Below are 9285 nucleotides of genomic sequence, written 5' to 3' on the forward strand. Positions count from 1 at the left end.
ATACCTACAAATAATCTTGTTGTAGCTACTTGATCCTGCTCTTCCTTGTTTGATCCTTTCTCTCCTTTTCCTTCTTTTCTCTTCTTGGTCCAATGTTGAAGTGCTCCAAGAAAACTTGAAGTGTCCAAGAGTGAGAGAGAGAGAGAGAATAGAGAGAAAGCTCCAAAATTGAACTGGAAAAAAGGACCAACTGATCGCCATAAGCATTTTTATTAATGAGGCATCTATTTTCTTTAGTTTTCCTTTATTTTCCTTAAATTGCCTCCTCACATGCAACCTATGACATTTCACCTTCCTTTTCTCCTAATTTCCTTTATTTTCATAAATAAAATGCCAATTAATGCCTCATGCCTTTCCAAAGCTTTTGTCATTTTCCTTAGCCATAATAAACCAAATGAACACCCACACTATGATGCTTTTCCAAACATTCAGCTTGGAATAAGTGTCTGACAACCATGGTTATAATTTTGCCTTTATTAACTTTTATTACATGGAATTTTCACAAGGGATGTTACATTTGGAAAAAGTAAAAGGAAAGCTACCATAATGCATGGATGTAATCCCACTAGTACAACTATGAAAATGAGACAATGAACAAGCCCATATGAAAAATAAACACCAAAAGAAAAAAATTGAAGCCAATAAAAATAATAACAACTAGACTATAAATATAATGAGGCCTAATAATTACCTAAGACGCAATGACCTCTGTGCATGAAGGGAAGACTAGGGAAGGTCCATGTGTACCAATTACATTGAGAGAAACTGAAGGGTAATGGTCTATAGCTAAAAGATGGTATGAACTCCCAACCAACTTCCTTAGCCCTAAGTTGTATAGAACCGACACCCTATTTTTCCTTACACAACTTACATATATCTTCACTCTCATATCCTTACCCTTCAAAGTCACTCTCAATGATTTCAAGCAATTATGCACCCATATTAGCTTTTACCAGTTGCCTCCAACTAACCTAAGTTTCTCCCAAAAGGCAGGCCAAACCTAATTTCCTCGGGCTTCAAGTTTTTTCCCTAGGATAATCCTTCTTAGACGGGCCCACCACCCCCCTTTCCTCCTCCAATAGTTACTTATTATGGTTGATGAGATGTGATATACTCACATGATTCTGCATGCATGAGGGTGGCCATGCCTCCCCCTCCATTTAATTTAATCCCCTCCTCGATGTGGTAGGCACATCTACTAAGTCCACCAATCTCCCCGATACACACCCCCATAGGGGAGCCTCCATGGATTACAGTTATTAACATATTGTCACATATTAATCTTAATATGTTATACATGTTTAGATTAATAATATAACAATAATAGAAAAGATTACAATAATATTTTTCATACATTTATTGATATAAATATTTAATAAATATGTATGTAGACCTTCACAAACTTTAGAAGACAAATCGTTGTGCTGAGGCAAGTTCATTTTCACACAATCAAGAGGGTATCATACACCAATTTGTTGTCGAGCTTGGTTGTGACATTAAAGTTAAATTGTTGTTGTTATTATTATTATAAAAAAATTAATAATTATATTTATTATTTTTTGTGTATTTTAGATTTATAAATATGTTGATATGATATTGTATAATTTGAATCTTAATAGATAGTAATATTATTATAGATAATGGGACTTCTTGTCATTAAAGTATCATTATTATTGGAAAAAAATGGCAAAAGTGTTGATTAGGGTTTGCAGTGTGGCCTTTCTGGTTTGCATCGGCTCAGCCACTCAAAGAGTGGGCTGCCTCCTGCTCTTGAACTAGATTGGAGACTGGAATCTGCACGATTGCATACTCCTGTTCAAGGACATCCATGGAAGAAATGAAGTCGTCGTCTGGGCGACAACACTACCTAGGAAAAAAAATGCTTCAGACAGTATTGGAGCCACCACCTTCACAGCTACTCGTTATGCTACAAAGACTCACCTTGGAGGTTCTACAGATCTCACCTCAGTAGAAAGCCATCAACAGATCTGCCTCTCGAACCTGCCAAAGCAGCTTGCAGAGGCGCCAACACTAGCCATTCTCATCGACTGGGTAGCAGACTTGGATCTACAGGCTGCAAGCCCATACATGCCCACACACAAGGCTCCCCTCGGCACAGATAATTTCTCCATCTGTGTGGCTATTTTCCTGGCTAAAGTTCTAGATGGTCCTACTGCCGCCGCTTTTAGAGTTGCGCACATTGCAAATAGGAGCAGCATTGAAGCTCCCTCAGATCTCATCTATGTCGCACGTATGCAGTGCATTGGCTTCCCGAACCTGCATGATAGGCCTGTAAAGGCACCAAGGACGACAATACACATCGACTGCATAGGTGCCCTTCGTCCAGCTCTGATCAATGCTCAAAGAAGGGTGAATCTGGACCTAGATTTGTCTGCTATTTGTTGGAAGCAGTTTCCTCTCTTGAATCAACTAGATCAGCCTGAAGAAACACCTAAATTTCAGATCCAAGTCAAACTATCGGGAAAGACGATGATGCAATGGGTATGCACAATAGATCTCGTGTAGGATCTTCTGCAAAAACTCGAATGCTGGCTGGGGATACCCTCCTCTTACCTCAGATTGATATATAAGGGTAAGCAACTTATGAATCCCCTTCCTCTATCCTCTTACAACATACATGAGGATGCTTCTATTGTGGCTACTTTTCATTTAAGAGGTGGTTCCTTTGGGCAAACATCCTCAGCCCCTTCTTTCTCTTATAAAGATGCAGCCCGCAAAGTCGCTGCCCAACCTTAGTCCTCTTCGAAAGTAGCCCAACCATCTGGGGCTCCAAAGCCATTTTTGGTAGACAAATTAGAGGAAATTCCTTCCATCAATTTCTCTCATCCTAAGATTGACAATCAGTACCAGATATTTGCATAATCCGCACTCATATGTAGATTTAATGGGCTTTGGCCTCGCACATCAGATCTATACCAATGGATCCATTCCAATTGGACTAAAAAAAGCTAGATCTACTTATGTTCAAAAGGATTCTTCATTGTGGTTTTTGACTTAAATGAAGATTACCAGAAAGCCTTAATGGGAGGCCCTTGGTTCTGGGGTTCGGCTGGGCTTTTCCTTACTCCTTGGTTTCCAGACTTCGACCCTTCTATAGCTCTCATCACCATGCTTCCCATTTGGGTCAGGCTCATGAATCTTCCGGCACATCTATGGCATATCTCTGTCTTCTTAGCTATTGGAGACACTTTAGGATGCCACCTAGCTTCAGATTCTTCAATAAAGGAAAATGGACTCTACACCTATGGCAGAATTTGTGCAGAAATAGATATGAGCAAAGGACTGCGAGATCAGATTAATCTCAAGATTGGAGATTTCCACTGGACTCAAACCTTGGATTACGAGAATATAGCCTTTCATTTCCACCATTGTCATCAAGCGGGGCACCTCTAGAGTACATGTACCCAGTTCCTCGACAAAAAGAAGAATCTGAAACACAAACCCAAGTCCAAGAGTTGGAATCCCTATGTTCCACCCCCTCCTATGGACGATACAGATTCCTCTAGTTCGGATGAGGAGGAAATTGAAGCAAATGTGCAGAATGATGAGATTCTGCTAGACACTCCCTCAGTCGGTCCGGCAGTCCCCTCTGGCCCTCAGATCTCTCAGAAATGTTCTCATTTATCTTCGTCCTCAGACTCTGATAAGGATATTCTGCAGCCAGTGCAGAATAGTCTACAACTTGTTATGGCTCATCCAAACTCCACTAGATGGGTCAAAGTAAGCAAGAAAAAAGGCAAAAAATGTCGTGTGGTAGAAACTAACCTTTCAGGGTAGAATTTTCTGCTTAAGTTCTAGGTTTTGTATTCTCGTGTTTTCTATGGCCCTTTCCTTGTTTGTCTCTTAGGAGCGAGGTTTGATTGCCTATCACCTTCAGCTCCCATGCTTTTCTACTTTGCTTGCATGCATGCTTGATTGTACTATACATTTCTTATCTTAATAGAATTAGTATTTATTCGAAAAAATAAAAAATAAAATAAAATAAAAAATAAAAAATAAAAAATAAAAAATAAAAAATAAAAAATAAAAAATAAAAAATAAAAAATAAAAATAAATAAATAAATAATATATATATATATAGATAATGGAAATGTTTTATAAATAAATGATAAATTAGAATAACATACATAATAAAAGATTATATCACATTGTTCTGTGTGGAAAGAAATGAATTATGAGGGTTTGGTTGAGTAAAATATTAAGGAAAATTAACAAAAATTAATATGAGTAGGATTGGGGAGATATACTAAGGAAAACTTATAATGAGAGCGAGGGAAAGGGTAGGGGATACATTAGGGAAACCTAAAATCAGGGGATTGTGTGGGTGGGAGTAGATGTTAGGGAAAATGTAATATGGGGCCAATATGGGGTTGGGAGGTGATATTAGAGAAAATTCGTAATGAGCGTGAGTATGAGCGGATATAATAAGAAAACCTTAATATGATGAGGCTATGGGGGCAAGGGAAGATATTAAGGAAAATGTATTAAGTTTTCCCTAATATATACTCCCACCCCATAAAATTTTCTCTAAAATCTCCCTCCAACTCCACACGTTTATTAGGGAAATAATATCTCCCCCAACCTTCACCTACTAAGTTTTCCCTAATATGCTTCTCTCTCACCTCATATTATGTTTTCCCAACTCCACTCTAATAAATAATACCTACCATTACTTCCAACATTATTATAAGGGTAATAATTTTTCCCTAATACATTCCCCCCCACATATTTAGTTTTCCCTAATATCTCCCCCCAAACTCACTTAATAAGCTTCCCTTAATACCTCCTCCTAATTAGTAACTACCCCCATTTCCACCCTCATAATAAGTTCTTCCTAATATCTCCCCACCCACACCCTCATTATGAGGGTAATAAGTTTTCCTTAATATCTCCTCCTAACCCCACCCTCATTATGAGGGTAATAAGTTTTTCTTAATATATCCTCTCAACCTCACACCCCGATTCATATTAAGTTTTCTTTAATATCTTCCCCCACCCCCATATAATGCGTTTTTACCTAATATCTCCCCCTATCCCCACACCCTCCACCGTATTAATATTTCCATAATACCTCCCTACACACCCACCCTCATCCTCACAATTAATATCCCTCTACACCTCCACTCTCATTATGAGGGTGATGGTGGAGGAAGATTATGAGAGTGAAGATGGGGGGAGATACTAGGTAAAACTTAATATATCCCAACTTTTAATTCTATGAAATAAGACATAGTAAGAATAATCACTAGTGAATATACCATGATAGAAAATTATAATGAGCTGAATTAGTTGATTGGGTTATAAACCTATTTTTATATAAGTTTAATTATTTTAGAATTAATTAACTATTATATTGATAGGAGAATTTATTTTTGTGAGTATTTTCCCTCATCTCGGCCTTTATTATGAGAGAAAATATGGAGGTAAGATATTAGGGAAAAATAATGAGGCCGGGGATGAGATTAAGGGTAGATAACTAGGAAACACTTTTCATAGTTTCCCGAATATCTCCACCACCCACTCTTATTATGGGAAATATTATAACTATGACCATGAAGAAAAAAATTAGTAAAAAATTAATATAATTTTACTTTTTATTTTATGTAATAAAATATGGTAAACATAAACCACTAATAAATATAGTATGCAATAAATTTATAGCAAATTAAATTCATTGGTTGAATTTTAAAATTATTTATAAATTAATTCAATTATTTTAAAATAATTAACTATTATAATAATAAAACATCATTATTTTTATGAATGTTCATTGAATAAGGATTTCCAATACTAATATGAAATTGAGGGAGTAAGAAAAGAGATACTAAAATAAACAAATTGTTATGAAACCAGCTCAAGAAAAGATAGAAAAGATAGATCAACGCCTTAGAATTCAACCTCTTCGAGGGGGCAACCTCCTTTACATTACATAAATGAACAATTCTTGGATGATTCAAATGACAAAACCTCCTTTCTATATATAAGAGTCTATGGAGTCACAATATAATCTAGCCGACCTAACAATAATAATATAAAGCCACAAAAATAACAATATAGGGATTCTATGTGCACATTAATAACAATATGGGGGCAATGGGGGCACAACAATATAAATAAGGGGTATAACTACAATAGTAATGGGGTAATTACTAGTATTATAGGGACCCAACATGCCCCTCTCCTTCAAAAAAGTGTTGTCCTCAACGCTTGAGTAGTTCTGGATACTTCTGCATAAAATTCTCATCCTCCCATGTGGAATCTTCAGCGGATAAGTTCTTCCACTTGATAAGATACTCTGAAATTGATCGATTTCGTAGCTGTCGAGTTCTTGTTTCTGTGACTGCTTCCGGTTCCAATATAATTTTTCCTTCCTCGTCAAGTTCTGGCAATATTGTTTGAACTGGGAGCTTGTCGCCTATAACCTTCTTTAAACATGAAACATGGAAAACTGGGTGCAATCGAGAAGCTGCAGGAAGCTCCAATTTGTATGCCATAGTACCAATCTTTTGCAACACCTTGTACGGACCATAATACTTTGGTGATAATTTATTATCCTTCTTAGCTTGCTTGAGGGACATTTGCTTATATGGTTGTAGCCGTAGGAATACCCAATCACCTACATCAAAACTTCTTTCACTGCGATGTTGATCTGCCTGTTGTTTCATTCTATTTTGTGCCAACACGAGGTTATCCTTTAAGAGTTGGAGGACTTGTTGTTGATGTTCGATGTGATGTTCCACTGCCTGAACCTTAGAATTTTCTCTTAAATATGATGTGATGGATGGTGGTTGATACCCATAAAGTGCCATAAATGGGGTCATTTTTGTTGCTGTATGGAAGGAAGTGTTATACCACCATTCAGCCAGAGGCAACCATTTGACCCATTGTGTCTGTTTATCAGATACAAAGCAACGAAGATATCCTTCCAAACATTTGTTTACTATCTCAGTTTGCCCATCAGATTGAGGATGATAAGATGAGCTATGAGCTAACTGAGTACCAAGACAAGAAAATAATTCTGTCCAAAAATTTCCAGTGAAAATGGGATCTCTGTCACTTACAATAATCTTTGGGTTTCCATGTAGCTTTTGAATTGTTTCCATAAATGCAGTAGAAACTGTACTGGCTTTAAATGGATGTGATAATGCACAAAAGTGTGCATACTTGGTAAGTCTGTCAACTACCACCATGATGACACTCTTTCCCTCAGACTTGGGTAAACCTGTGATAAAATCCATTGAAACCTCCTCCCAACGTTGGCTTGGAATGGATAAAGGTTGTAATAGACCCGGTGTCTTAATTGTTTCAACTTTATTTTGTTGGCAAACCAAACATTCCGCCACAAACTTTTGAATATCTGATTTAAGGCCATCCCAAAAAAATTCCTTCTTAACCCTGTGGTAAGTTTTTAAAAATCCTGAGTGCCCTCCTAAGGGAGAAGTGTGCAATTCCATAAGAATCTTTTGTTTTAGCTGGGAATTCTTACAGAGGTATAAGCGATCTTTGTACCATAACGAATCATTTTTCCAGCTAAATGTATCAGACGTACTGGAATCTTGTTGTAGCTTTCGAATAAGTGCCCACACTTCTTCGTCATTCTTCCATTCCTCCCTTGCTTCGTTTATCCAATCTGGTTGGATAATAGAAATGGCGCACAACAATGCTTCCACATCCTCATCCTTTCTTGAGAGTGCATCTGCCACCACATTTTGCTTCCCTTTTTTGTAGATGATTTCAAAGTCATAACCCAACATCTTTGTGACCCACTTTTGTTGCTCTTCAGAGGATAATCTTTGTTCTAAAAAGTATTTAAGGCTATCATGATCCGTTTTTACCTTGAAGTGTCTTCCCATTAGGTAGGGTCGCCATTTCTTAAGTGCATGGAGTATTGCCAACATTTCCTTCTCATAAATAGCTTTGCTTAAAAACTTTCCCTTGATTGGACGACTTTCAAAAGCAATGGGTCTTTCATCTTGCATTAGAACAACACCAATTCCATTTCCTGAAGCATCACATTCCACAATAAAGGTTTTTGTGAAGTCCGGTGTAGCTAAGACCGGTGCTTGGCACATTGCCTCTTTAAGATGTTCAAAGGCCTTTGTTGCTTCCGGAGTCCATGAAAATGCATCTTTCTTCAATAATGTTGTTAGAGGTGCTGCTATTCTCCCATAATTCTTAACAAACTTGCGATAATACCCTGTCAACCCAAGAAATCCTCGCAGATGCTTTATGGATGTGGGGATTTTCCATTCCTTAATGGCTTTAATTTTGCTAGGGTCTACCTTAACTCCTTCATGAGATACAATATGACCCAAATATTCCACCTCCTGGACTCCAAAGAAACATTTGGATCTTTTTGCATATAATTGTTTCTCCTCCAATAGTTGTAGCACCCTGTCAACATGTTCAACATGATCCTTCCAAGACTTGCTGTAGATTAGTATATCATCAAAAAATACTAACACAAATTTTCTAAGGAATGGTTTGAAAATTGAATTCATCAAACCTTGAAATGTTGAAGGTGCATTGGTAAGGCCAAAAGGCATGACCAAAAATTCATAATGACCCTCATGAGTTCTAAATGCCGTTTTCGGAATGTCTTCAATCTTCATTCTGATTTGATGATATCCTGAACGAAGATCCAACTTGGTGAAGTAAATTGATCCATGCAATTCATCCAGTAATTCATCAATGACAGGAATGGGGAACTTATCTTTAATAGTGAGCTTGTTGAGCTCCCTATAATCCGGACACATGCGCCATGATCCATCCTTCTTGTGCACCAATACTACTGGAGCAGAGAAAGAACTTTGACTCGGTTGAATTATACCAGCCTCTAGCATTTCTGCAACCATACGTTCAATTTCACTTTTTTGGACATAGGGATATCTGTACGGCCTGATGTTTGGAGGAACACTTCCTGGAATCAGATGAATAGCATGATCATGATCACGCATAGGTGGGAGACCTTTGGGAGTCTCAAATACCTTGGAATGATTGTCCAGGACTTTTTGGAGATCTGGAGAAATAGATGATTCCAATGTGGAAACATCTAGCGAACATAATTGTGCAATTACACCTCTTTGCTCCTTTTTTAGAAGCTTTGTCATACCATTAGAGCTGATTATCTTTCCTGGTTTCCCTGCAATACCCCTTAATTCAACTTCCTTTCCTTCCACAGAAAATTTGATGAAAAGTTCTTGAAAATTAAAAGCTATTGTACCCAAGGATTGTAGCCATTGGACTCCTAGTACAACATCAGCA

The sequence above is a fragment of the Pinus tabuliformis genome, chromosome 4_1, assembly GCF_031772625.1.
Source record: "Pinus tabuliformis cultivar Carrire ecotype Pingquan chromosome 4_1, CPIR1, whole genome shotgun sequence".
NCBI lineage: Eukaryota > Viridiplantae > Streptophyta > Pinopsida > Pinales > Pinaceae > Pinus > Pinus tabuliformis.